Source organism: Sarcophilus harrisii, chromosome 1, assembly GCF_902635505.1.
Source record: "Sarcophilus harrisii chromosome 1, mSarHar1.11, whole genome shotgun sequence".
Classification (NCBI taxonomy): Eukaryota; Metazoa; Chordata; class Mammalia; order Dasyuromorphia; family Dasyuridae; genus Sarcophilus; species Sarcophilus harrisii.
Window position 1 is genome coordinate 252,214,970 of NC_045426.1, and position 13,703 is coordinate 252,228,672.

The 13,703-nt window shown below is 34.6% G+C and overlaps 1 protein-coding gene across 1 annotated transcript in view; it reads left to right on the top strand.

Annotated features, from left to right (window-relative positions):
• GABBR2 (gamma-aminobutyric acid type B receptor subunit 2) overlaps positions 1-13,703 on the top strand; it is a 780,512-nt gene that overhangs the window by 557,074 nt on the left and 209,735 nt on the right. The gene's annotated exons all lie outside the window — the stretch shown is intronic.

Here is a 13,703-nt window from a genome sequence, read left to right on the forward strand (position 1 = left end):
TAAGGAAACAGAGACAGAGAAATATTAAGTAATCTTGTCATGCTAATGCATGTAGTAAATTGCAAAGCAGAATTCCAACTTAACATACATTTAGGGATGGTTTGGAATACCCAGAGCTCAGTATAATGGAATATAAAACTCACAAAAAAAAAAAAAAGGAAAGAAAAAGCTTTATTGAGAAAAGATATAAATCAAAAGGCAATCAGGGGAAAGAGGGAAACAGGTCAGATCTGGGAACTAGGACAAGAATAGAATTGGGTACCCCAGAGGACCCACAAAGAAAACAGGGTATGTTTTCCCAAACTAGTAAAGTCTCATGTGTTTTTTCTGGGTCTAGCAGTACCAGACTTCAGGGGAAGGAAGGAAGGATCCTGGTCATAGAGATTCTTATTGATTCATGCTCGTAGAGGGAGAAAAACTCTTTGGGAATTAGATACTAGTGATATTCAAACTCTCCATATATGGGAAAAGGGACTTTGGGCCATCACTTCTGGTCTTATTATCACAGGTGATTCAGTTTCCCTGAAGAATCTTTTGAGTTCCCCCCCACCCCCTGCTTCCTCATTTAGTTGGATCAGGAAGACTATGAAACACCTTGCAGATTCAAACCCAGCTCCTCTGAATCCAATATACTATACCTTTTTAATAAAATACACTGCAAACTGTAAATCGCATTTCTAGAAAAAGGTTGCAATGGTGGCTGGTTTTTTTTTTGATAACACACACACACACACACACATATCCCAAATGTGAAAAGAAACAAAATTGTTAGAAATTCTGAAAAAAAAAAAATAAGAAATTATTGCTCAGTCAATAATTTCTTAATAATTCATTGGAAATACAACAAAAAATGAAAAAGAGCTCCCATAAAATTAAAAAATATATGGTATTAAGAAGAAAAAAAATCTACTGAACTAATATCAGAAATAGCATCAGAAAAAAGGCAAGAAAGTCCAAAAGCCACTTTTAGATGGATTTCAAGACAGACACAGCGACATAGAAGAATTAAAATCTTGAAATCAGCTCCTTTTCAATTCCCAAAATTTGAAATGAATTAAAAGACCCAACATCACTTTTTAAAAAAAAAAATCTAGAGCAAGGGTAGAAATGGGTTGATGACAAAACTCAATAGACTAGAAAACACATACAAAATTCAAAATTGCAATAAAAACAATTAAAAATGGGATTAATCGAGTAGAAAGCAGAATGGCAGACAATGTGGTAAAAATGTTCAAACAAGCTCAGAAAATAATTCATCTGGAAAAAGATTAGGAAGCAGTGCAAAATAAAGTGATGGGTTTAGAAAACTGATCAAGAAAGCAAAGCCTCAAAATTATAAGAAACACAGAAAATACTAAAAGAGAGTCAGGACACTACATTTCAGAAAACTATATTAGAAATATCACCAGAACTATAAAATCCAGGCAACATACATCAAAAATAAAGAATTCATGGAACTTCAACAAAATGATAATAAAAAATCAATTCATACAGGTATATCATCCTCAGACTTCACAACAAAGGGAAAAAATGTAATCTCATCAACAACAATATTGACAAAACCACAGCTGTACTTTCCCAAAACTCAAACATTCACTTTGATCCAGCACTTAGCATAGTGCCTGGCACATACTAGGTACCAAATAAATGTTTATTGATTGATTCAAAAGCAATCCTTAAATGTCTACAATCTACAAGATACTGTCCTAGGTACTAATAATACAAAGATCACTTTTTTACATTCCTGCCCCCAGAGAATTTATATTTCACTGTGAGAACACAATATTTAAAGAAACAAATTATAATATGATTTCTATTATGAGAGAATACTAACTGAGGGGACAAGAAAGATTTCCTCTAAGAGGTATCACCTAAGTTGCACATTGAAGGAAGTTAAGAATCTTGAGAGGGAAAAGCAAGAAGGAGGTACGTTCTGAGCAGGTCACAACATCTTATACAAGCGTTTTGGGGAAAAGATGGAATTATCATTATTAGGAGAACAAAAAGGAGGTTAGATGGGCTGGAACAGAAAGTGAGTAAAATGAAGTGCTATGAAATAAATATAGAAAGATATCAATCATCCAATCAACAAACATAAGCACTAATTATAAATAATCCACTGTGCTAAGTACTAGAAATTGTTTTAAAAGAAAAACAATTCCTGTTCTCAGGAAATTTATATTCTAATTGGGGAAACAGTATGAATATATACACATATGAAAGAGTGTGTCAGAACCAGCTCAAATGACCTTTTGAAAGCTGATTGTTCAATTTTCAATATGAGCACATATACTTCATAAAACGATATACAGTATATCAGTGCTTGATTTATTGTAATACTGATTTCCGGACTTAAGAAAGTGATAGATAAAAATGTTAATAATGTATATTAAACTTAAAACTATGTTATACACACATCTTATTTATAGAAATATTGTTAAATGTTTACCAGAAAACCTCTCTGTGTATGTATGTGTGTGTGTGTGGTTATATATATGTTATATGGGATAGATAAGTGCTATAGTAGATAGAGCATGCAATGGATAGAGCACTAGACTTGGAATCAGAAAGACTCATCTTCATGAGTTCAAATCTGACCTCAGACACTTAAGCTTTGTGACACTGAGCAAGTTACTTAATTCTGTTTACCTCAGTTCCCCAGTTGTAAAATGAGCTGGAGAAGAAAATGGCAAGCCACTGCAGTATCTCTGCCAAGAAAACCCCAAAATGGGGTCATAAAGAGTCAGACATGACTGAAAATGGCTGAGCAACAAATGTGTGTGTGTGTGTGTGTGTGTGTGTTAAAGACAACCTTATAAAGGAAGACAGCTACTGAAGGGACCAAAGAAGGCTGCAGAATATGTTCTTTGAGCTAATTTTTTTTAAGCTAGGTATTTTAAGAAGCAGAAATGAAGAAAGAGTACATTCCAGGCATGGAGAATAGCCAGTACAAAAGAAACAAAATGAAAAACAGAATTGGATGTGAAGAAAAGAAAATAGCCTGATATGGCTGGATCATAGAGGATATATAAGGAAGTAATATGTAAAAGAATGAAAAACATATGAAGTGGGCAGGTTATGAATATTGGAACAAACAACAAAAAATGTTTAAAGGGTTGAGATTTTACTCTAAAGGTAGTAATTTATGTTGAAATTTACTGTATTGGAAGTACCATGGTCAGATTTGTGTTCTAGGAAAATCTCTTTGGCAATTGTGTGAAGTATAGATTGGAAAGGGACAAGACTTATAGCAGGAAGTTAGAAGTCTATTACAAATAAAAAATGACTAAACTGTCCATGCCCTCTGACACAAAGATTTCACTGCTATACATATACTCCAACGAGGTCAATAACAAGAAAGATTTCATATGCACTAAGATATTAATATTGGTACTTTTGTGGTAGCAAAGAACTGGAAGCAATAGATGCCCATCAATTAGGAGTGACTAAGCAAATCGTGGTAAATAAGTATGATGGAATAACACTTCACACATGCACACGCACACAAATTTATCATAATGAATACAGAGCACACACAGGAAGGCATGTGAATTGATCCAACATGAAATAAACTAAACTCAGGAAAATATATAAATAATGACTACAACAATTCAACTAGAAAGAACTAAATGATGAAAACCAAATGTTGCAAAATTATAATGACCAAGCTAAACCCTAAAGAAGAAATACAAAATTCTATCTCCCCCCCATTATTTTGCAGAGGTGGGGGTTCATGGGCATGGATCAATGCATGGCTCAATGGATCAATATCAGATTCTTTTGATATGTAAATTGGTTCTGCAAAACTTGTTTTTCCTCATTTTTTACTCAGAGATATGCTAAAGAAGTAAATGTATATGAAATAAATAAATAATAATAATAATATTTATATGTCACTTTAAGGTTTATAAAATAATGATTTCATTTGATCATAACTCTGAGAGACAGATGTTATTATTATCCTCACAACAACTCTGAGAGAGAGATGAGGAAACTGAGGCAGAGAGAAATTAAGTAATTTTCCCAGGATCACAGAGATATTAAGCATCTGAAGCTAGATTTAAATTCATATCTTTCTGACTCCAAGCCAGTGTCCTCTACAATGCCCCTCTTACTTCCCTCCCCACTTCCCAAAAAAATAAAAATCTGTTTTTCAAAAAATCCATTCAGGCAAAAGATGAAAGACTGAACTAGAGTGGTAATTTTGTAACTAGAGAGAAGAGGATACTTGTGGGGCTATCATGGAGATAGAAAAAAATTTGACAATTGATTGGAAATGAGAGATGAGTGAGAGTCATATTTAGGTATTGAATTGAGTGATTAAAGGATGTTGATACTCTCCACATTAATAAGTAAGTTCAGAATAGAGGAGGATTTGAGGAGAAAGATAAATAAAAATTCTATTTTAGATATATTAAGTTTGAGATGTCCTTGGGATATTCAGGTCTAAATGTACTATACCAAGTTAATGATTTGGGACTAGATCTCATAGGAAAGAATAGAAATGGAATTGGACATATACATATGTATATTGTATGTATACACATATATGCATCTGTCTAGAGAATCATCTGCCTAAAGATTCTAATTGAACCTATGGGAACTGATAAAAACCTCTTAAATGAGAGATTATTAAGAAAGAAGAAAAGAGAAACCAGGATAGAGTCTTGAGGTACCCCTACTATTAGTGGTCTTGATGTCAGTAATGATCAAGCAAAGGGGATTGATAAAGAGTGGTCACACTCCTGCATTATGAAGATAATTTTGGCACTTCTGTAAAGGATGGATTGGAGAGAGGAGAAAATGGAAGCTGGAAGACAAATACTGAAATTCTTACAATGGACATAATCATACGTAAATTATCTCACAGGAGTGTTTTGTGAAAAATACTTTCTACATGGTAAGGCTCTACATAAAGATAAACTCCTGTGATTCTAAGTGCCTATTAAGGAAGAAAACATTTAGGAAATATTTTTCTTAACAAGGTCTTTTGTATTCTTCAAAAGGTTTCATAATTTAAAGATTTGGTAATTTTCTTAAAATTTATTTTTTCCCCTTCAGGCAGAGCCTGGGGGGAGAGGATAGGCAACAAAGGATAAGAAGGAAGAAAAGCTATAACTGGGGGTGTAAAAATTAGTAGATAAGTGAGACAGGGTGAGACTGAATCAAAACAGGAAAAAAAAGTGTGATGGGAAAAATCAATCTATCAATCAATAATCATTTATTTAAGTGCCTGCTTCACACCAGAGATTGTACTAGGCACTGGAACCCAAGGGGATAGAGTCAAGCAGCTTGAAACTCACAACCAGAGCTTAAAATGTGGGATTCTACAGCTGCATAAAGTCTTAAGCATTTTCAGTCCAGTTAATTGCTCTCTGTGGGCAAATAGGTGAGCTCCCTAGTTTTTAGTCTTGCTAAATAAAGGGAATAAGTGGGGAAGGGAGAGAAAAGTCATTGAGTATGGGATGAATTTTATTTTGCTCCAAAAAAATTAATGAGATGAAAAGGATTCACAGAATTCCGTGAACAATAAAGCATTCAAATCATAAAGAATCGCAAGACAATAAAATATCCCATTTGTCTTTCTCCTTCAACAAAGAAACCAAGCTTGGGGTTGTTATCAGTACAACCTTTTGTCACTGTGAACCTTTCTTTCCCACTGAGTCCTACATAGCCTTCCTAAAACCAGATTTCCATAATTCAATGGGCCTAGTGCTTGCATTCTTAAAGATGGTGATACACAGGAAATATCCCTTCTCTATTTGAGGAATACATTCCAGATTCCAGAATCATATTGTACATAGGAGATTGAGATTTAAAAATAGCATCCTGGATCTCCTTGATCAGGAAGTAAATGCAGATATATCCCTCACTCCCATGTACTTATGCTATAAGTTATCATTACTGTTTCTGTTTAAAGGATGTCTTTGCTTAAAACTATATTACAAAGTAGTGGTCATCAAAACCATTTGGTACTGCTTAAGAAATAGAGTAGTCTATCAGTGGAATAGGTTAGATTCACAGGACAAAATAGTCAATGACTATAGTAATCTAGTATCTGATGACCCCAAAGATCCCAGCTTTTGGGATAAAAAGTCACTATTTGACAAAAACAGCTGGGAAAATTGGAAACTAGTATGGCAGAAACTAGACATTGATCCACACCTAACACCATATACAAAGATAAGGTCAAAATGGGTTCATGATTTAGACATATTATAAGCGAATTAGAAGAACAAAGCAGAACAAAACCCTTAGATCAGTAGAGAAGGAAGGAATTTGTGGCCAAAGAAGAACTGGAGTTCATTATTAAACACAAAATAGATGATTTTGATTATAATACAACAAAGGGGGTTGTACAAACAAAACTAATGCAGACAAGATTAGAAGGAAAGCAATAAACTGGGAAAATATTTTAACATTCAAAGGTTCTGATAAAGGCCTCATTTCTAAAATATATAGAGAATTGTCTCAAATTTATAAGAATTTGAGTCATTCTCCAATTGATAAATGGTCAAAGGATATGAACAGACAATTTTCAGATAAAGGAATTGAAATCATTTCTACTCATATGAAAAAGTGCTCCAAATCACTATTGATCAGAAAAATGCAAATTAAAACAACTCTGAAGTACCACTACACACCTCTCAGATAGGCAAGGAAAAGATAATGACAGATATTGGAGAGAATGTGGGAAAACTGCAGCACTGATACATTATTGGTGGAGTTGTGAACTAATCCAACAAGCATTCTGGAGAGCAATTTGGTATGCCCCAAGGGCTATCAAAATGTGCATAGTCTTTGATCCAGCAGTGTTTCTACTGGGTTTATATCCCAAAGAGATCACAAAAGAGGAAAAGGGCTACATGTGTGCAAAAATGTTTGTGGCAGCCCTTTTGGTAGTAGCAAGAAACTGGAAATTGAATGGATGCCCATCAAATGGAGAATGGGTGAATAAGTTCTGGCATTTGAATGTCATGGAATATTATTGTTCTATAAAAAATAATCAGTAGGATGATTTTAGAGAGGCCTGAAGAAACTTACATGAACTGATGCTAACTGAAATGAGCAGAACCAGAGGATCAATATACACTGCAACAACAAGATTGTATGATTGTTGTGTCCTGCTTTCTGGAGCCCCCAAGGTGACAAAACACTTGGTGTTTTCTAGAGCCCCCATGCTGGAGTGGTTAAAATATACCATCTTAGTGGAGGAGTAATGAGGTGAGACTCCTGAGGATGGTTAAAATATGGAGTTCATTTATTCTAAGTTCTTTCACTCTTCTATACCCTCATACCCTTATATAACCAAAGCAACACTGTGCATGCCCTAAGTATATACTGAGCAGTGGGATCACATAAACTTGCTATTATATGTAGACTTTGCCAACTGGTATTGACAAAAGGACCCTGAAACTCTGAAAACTCCTTGAAGGACAAATTCTCCTTGAATCCTGCCACTGTAAAGATCCCACCCTAGGACAAACAACTTCATTCTGTTATCTAGTTGGGGCTGGTTAAGTCCTGGGCTGGAGAATTCCAACCCTGTTCAACTGACGATTTTCTATTCAATTCTAGCTCAAGCTGAAACCCAGCTTGTAGATAAAAAGAACCAACTTGGAACTTACTCCTTGCAGAGGAGCTAATATGCCATGCCAAGGAAACTCTTCCTGGCATATTAGAAAACTCTGCCCATTGAAATATTCTCTTTCAGCATTACCCTCTCTTTATCCTCACCTATTTCCCTAACCAGACTTTATATCTCTCTGTCAGGACCGTACTTTATATCTTTCTGTTGGGACTTTGCCACTAAGGAATTCATCCTTTCTATTCATGCATAGCAGAGGTTGACTTCCCAATGCCAATAATAAACCTCTTTTTATCAGTCTAGCTTTTTGGGTTCATAAATTCCTTTATGAAGGACCTCTGCACCACCAGAGGGGAGTTCCCAAAACTCCCCGACCCATGCGCCAAATCCCAAGGGGATTTAAGAGAGCCAAACCTCTTCATTTAACCTGCCACTAACCTCATCATTTAACTCCCTGACCACCAGAAACCCTTATTTCCTCATTTTGGAACCCTGAATCTAATCTCATCATTTGATTCCCTCACCAGGAACCGCAAAAACTAGATCTCATCAGGATCACTCTGATTCAATTACAACACAGGTTGTCACCGCTCCCTGATTTCCCAGGAAGGCCGAGAGCCCTTAGGGATGATGGGGAGCCAAACTAGACATTGTCAGCAGGTTCCCTCTGGGCTGAATGATCTTATACCTCCCCCAGAGATCTCCCACTCTCTGTGGCCTTCTACATATGATGATCAATTCTGATGGGCATGGCTCTTTTCAACAATGAGATCATTCAGGCCAGTTCCAATGATGTGATGAAGAGAACCATCTACACCCAGAGAGAGAGGATTGTAGGAACTCAATGTGAATCATTTCATTCTTTATATTGGTTATATTGTTTATATTGTTGTTTGCTTGCATTTTATTTTCTTTCTCATTTTTCCTTTTTGATTTGATTTTTCTTATACAGCAAAATAATTGTATAAATATATGTGCATGTATTGGATTTACCATATTTTTTTTACCATGTTTAACACATATTGGATTATTTGACATCTAGGAAAGAGGAAGGGGGAAAGGTGGGGGATTGGAACACAAAGTTTTGCAAGGGTTAATGTTCAAAAATTATCCATGCATATGTTTTGAAAATAAAAAGCTTTAATAAAAAAATTAAAAATTAAATAAAAGACTAAGGATTTTCCCACAACAGACATGACCCAGGACTGAGCTCTTGAAAAACTGAACTTGAGGCTTTTACAAGATAGACAGTGAGGTAGTTTGAGGCAGCTGAATGTTTCAGTGGATAATGTTGAACTTGAGTTAGGAATAACTAAATTCAGAATCTGTTTCAGATCTGGGTAAGCTGGGGCTCTTACCCAGTTAGTCTTTCAACTAGGAAAATAAAAATAAATTAAATGTTGTATAAATGGTGATTCATTTCTTCTTATGGGGGAAAGATCATCACTGTTATAAAGATCTTTCCAATGAAGTTCCATCCCCTAATTCACACTGCTAGAGTAAAACTCAAGAAAGTTGGGTATTAATTGACTAGAAAGTTCCTCTGAAATATCTCTAACATCCTTTGAAACTAGAAAATCCAATAGTTCTTTGGAAACAGTATATCAAACTAAAGGTCTATCTTAATCTTTTTATAAGCCAGGCCCTTAAACTTAAAATGAGGAAGATTTGAGTTCAAATGCAGTCTCAGACACTAGTTATGTGATCTTAGGCAAGTCACTTAATTTCTGTTTACCTCAGTTTCCTCATCTCTAAAATGAAGATAAAGTATTACTTCCCAAAATAGTTGTGGGTCTCAAATGAGATAATCCAATTGTGGAACTCTTAGCACAATGCAGCACAATAGTAAGCATTATATAAACATTAAAAAAAAAAAAAAAACTAAAAAAGTCCTAAATCAGACTCCTACTACCTGGATGATTGATGATGGGCAAATCACTTAACCTTTGCTCAACTTGAGTTTCCATATTTCTAAAATGAGGGAGGTAAACTCAGTGTTCTCTATCCCTTTTAGATCTATATCTGTGATGTTATGACCCTCAAAGTTTATCCTGAGGATCATATTGTGATAGGGATATAGCTTCATCCATCTGTCAGTAACTAGTCATGATCATATTTTCTCCAAAAATCAGATATATATTGTAAATATAAAAGAATCTTATCTTAGTCATACCTTATGTATATACCTAAAACATTTGGAAGTCCATGTGGTGATCATATTTCTGCCTACATTTTCTCCAGTCCATCCCAAATGTCCTCATATTCACAGAGCAGCCTGGCTCATAAGATTTAGAGATATAAAAAGACTTTAAAGATCATGGATTTAGAGCTTATAGAGAATTTTAGGCTTCAGAGCAAAACTTTTTAATCTGTGGGTTCATAACCCCATATGGGATTGCATAACTGAATGAAGGGGTCATGAAAAATTTGGCAACATAAAAGGTTTCTAAATGCAGTGACCAAAAATTAATTCAAAATCAAATGGGTAATGAATCTAAAGTGTTTCTGGAAGCACTTCTCTGTGTTGTATTCCATGACTTCACTGTAGCCTTGCTTCTGAACACACAACATGCACACTTTGCACTGAGTATGCACAAATGCTGCCAGAAACATTTCAATTCACATTTAAGCTGGGGTTGCATAAAAATTTCTCAAGCAAAAAGGAGTCATGAGTGGAAAAAGTTTAAGAAGCCCTGCTTTACAGATGAGGTAATTCAAAGCTATTTCACAGAGCAATTAAATAACTTGACCAAGGTCAAACAGCTAATAAAGTCAAGTCAAAATTTGAAACCAGGTCTTCAATTCCAAAACAAGTGTTTTTCCTATTATAGCAAAATAATATCTAGTATAACCCATTTATTTTACAGAGGAGAAAATTGAAGTCCAGGAATACTGACTTTATCAGTCTCAAACAGGATAGTCAAACCCAGGCCTTCAAACTCTACACCCAGTGTTGTTACTGTTATTCATCATGGTGCCTCACAAAATGGAATGCCTCTCAAACTCTCACTCTTAAAATTCTTCTTCAACCTTATCACAATCTGGTTCTCTCTTCACCTCCTTATTTGCCCAGTTTATCATCCTGCTCTGTTTTTCTAATCCTTGTATGACTTGAAACCTTTGTTCAGTTACTTTCAAGAAGGCCCTTACACTACCGAACTCCACTATTTACATTTTCTGTGTAATACCCTTTATTACTGTTGGTTCTACTTTTAGAATGTAAGCTCCTTGAGAACAGAGAATATTTTTGCTTTGGCACATAGTAAGCGCTTAATAAATGCTTATTTATTGATTGGTTAGTAAATCCTTCACCCTCATAACGTCTATCCCTACCACCCAATTTGTTGGGAAAGAATGGAGAGTTGCTTATTGTTTGAAGCAAACAAAATGCCATCCATGACGTGAAAGAGACTAGGGGGTGATGTCGGTGGTAATATGTTATAAAGTCGTTGTGTTATCTACTATTTTTCCAAACTTCTGCTTATTCTGGATTTTAGCCTTACTGAGACTGCCTTTTAGCCTTAACTGTGCCATGCTTTTGTATCTCTCCTTGGTTCTGTGTCCCTGTTTCTATCTTTTGTAGTTGTTCCTTTGTAGAGAGCTTCCTGTGGTTTCTTTTAAGGTCTGGTCCTTTTTTCTTTATAATTGGGATCATTAGTGATTGTATTATTAGAATTTCAGTTTTTATCCCTTTTGAGCTGTGTTCTTTTTTAGAATATATCACCATGAAATGATGCCTGTCTTCTCTCTGAACTTCTGGAAATAATTGTTTCCTAAAGTCTAAGGTATATGTCTAGCTTTGCCTAGTGTTTACCTGCTTTCTTCTTTCCAAGTTCCAAGATGATATAATCATCTTCTTCTAAGATTCTAGTCACTTCTGTATCTTCAAATAGTTATTCATTGATCAAAATTACCCCCAGAGTAATACTCCTTTCTACCTCCTCAAGTTTCTGAGAAAGGAAAAGAATAGCAAGTCAAGAATTTGTAGAATTCTAACACATGTTCACAAGGTTGAAACTACTATATCTAGATTTTGTTTCATTTTATAATCTATATTCAGAAAGCATCATCCATATCCTCCAGCTGGCCAGAATGTAACAAAGACACTCTCAAGGTCTCTCTTAAGAACTTTAGAATTGATTGTATGACATGAGACACACTGGTACAGGACTGCCCAACATGGCATGCTCTCATAAAAGAAGCATGCATCTCTATAAGCAAAACACAATTGAATTAGCCCAAAAGAAATGTGAGATGTGCAAATTAGAGAAGTCACCCCAAATGTTCATAGGCATTACCTATGCCTGGCCTGTGGCAGAGCATTCTGAGCTCTAATTAGTCAGCCACAGTTGGACACAATGTAATTCGACTCTAATGTAGTGATGTCATTTTGGTCCTCTTCAAGTACAAAGGACAATAACTGACCAATATACTTCCTACTTTGCAGGGATGTTGTGAAGAAAATAATGAGAAGATATTTATAAAGCATTTAATACAGTGCCTGGAACATAGTAGATGTTTATTAAATTCCTTGCTCATTTTTTAAAGCAATATTCCTTTTGTCTTTCTCCCTTTTTTTACCCATATTCTCTACTGTATTTACATACTCTGTTTCATAAATTTTCTATAATGGTATACAGCTTTTTAACAAGTAAAGATACAATATTCTTATTGTCTTTTTATTAAACCTATCATGAGTCTCATTTTCACCAAGTTTTGATGTTATCTGTAAAATTATATTTTTCTCTTCATGTTAAATTGTAGCTAGCATTTCAAAACTCCAAAAAAAAAAATTGAGGAACCATTAAATTAAAAAGTTATAAATAAAAAACAGAATTTATCCCTCCACAATAACTTACAAGTATAAAATAAACTACTTCCACAGACTTTTCTCTTTAGCAATTATTTTTATTCATAGACTCTCAGAAATCATAGGAGACTAAGATCACTTCCCTGTTTGGAGGACCCTAGACATAAGTAATAATAATGAAGAAAGCCTTTTTGAGGATACCTCAAAATGTTGCTTTCTTTAAAACTTAAGTTTTTTTCTATTCTTATAAAAATGCATGAATAAGGAAAATGATATTATTCTATAGTTTTAACAGGAAAATCTGGTGATATGACTAGCTGTCCCTTCCTTTGTTCCTTGAATTCTCAATATAGCCTATTACCCAGTGACATGATATGAATTCCAAACCCACCTTAAATCAGTTGCAAAATTTTAATTTTTCATGGGCATGTAGCATAATCATTTTAATTGCCAGGTTTTTTTCAGGAGGAATTTAAGCAATCTGAGATTTACAGAAAAGGCACCCAAGATAAAAGTATTCCATTTTGGCTTTTTGCCTAGAAGATTATGTGAAAACTGAACATCTGTTTTCATTGGAGTAACCCAACTTTGCTTGAGTAGACATTTGTGTTAGTAATTGAAATAAGGCAACACCATGGTATCTGTTACAATGTTTTAAAGGTAGTTTCCTAAAGTTATGTAAGTATGAATATAATTGCTTAAACAATAACTTTTTTTTTTTATAAAAAAGACCTCACATGTCATTTTCCAGAAAGAACAATGGGATTTTTCACCTTTGATAAGTGATATAGGGAGAAGCCCCTAAAAATGTCATCTCTTTCAAATTCAATATTAAAAATATATGTATTTTAATACAAACACTGGAAATATCTTCAAATGTTTCTCATACAGAAGACTGATTTTCAAGAAGGTTGATATTAGTAAATCAGTTAGGTCTCTGCCTCTCAAGGTTTTTGTAAGCTCTCGGCTCTGTGGGACTTTTTTTTATCCCTCAAAATAGTCCATTTGCATAAAATTAAAGGGCACTTTTTAAAGAGATTGTGTATTTCCATAGTCCTTTGAGAACAATGTGGCAAGGAATAAAAGATAAAGTTGTTTCACTGACTCTGCATTATTTCAGTTTACCTTCATACAGTTAAGGTATTTTCATCTTGTTTCTTTCATGCAGAATTGAGATGTGTATTCTAAGCTGATAACATCCTTCCTGTCATTTCCATGTTAAAAAGATGTCAAAGTATCTCTAGAGAATTTTGTTTTTTGTCTTTCCAAAATACTGGCAAATGACCTCTAATATTCTGGAAAATT